The sequence below is a fragment of the Priapulus caudatus genome, unplaced genomic scaffold (assembly GCF_000485595.1).
Source record: "Priapulus caudatus unplaced genomic scaffold, Priapulus_caudatus-5.0.1 Scaffold1598, whole genome shotgun sequence".
Taxonomy (NCBI): Eukaryota; Metazoa; Priapulida; class Priapulimorpha; order Priapulimorphida; family Priapulidae; genus Priapulus; species Priapulus caudatus.
The window spans coordinates 63,055-63,526 of NW_014578659.1; positions in this window are offsets into that span (position 1 = coordinate 63,055).

Genomic DNA, 472 nt, shown 5'->3' on the forward strand with positions numbered 1-472 from the left:
CTCTCTCTCTCTCTCTCTCTCTCTCTCTCTCTGTCTCTTTCTCCCACCATCCCTCCCTCCCACCTCTCGCGCGCGCTCTCTCTCTCTCTCGCTCTCTCTCTCTCTATATATATATATATACCTCTATCTCTCTCTCGTTATAGCTTTCTCTCTCTCCTCAAATGTATCTCGCCCCCCCCCCTCCTCTCCTTCTCTCTCTCTCCCACTTTTTCTCTGGCTCTCTGTCTTTCCCCACTCTCTCTCCCTTTCCTTCCACCACTCTCTCTTTCTCCCTCCGTCTTTTCTTTCTTTTCTCTTTCCGCTCGCTTACCATTCCCATTCACCACTCGTTCACTCCCTCTCCCTCTCCTTCTACCTCTTCTCTCCCTCTTCCTTTCCCTCTCCCTCTCTCTGCCTCCCCCTCTCTCACCCTCGTTCTCTCCCCCTCCCTCTCTTTCTGTCGCTCTCCCTCTCACTCTCCTTCTACCTCTTC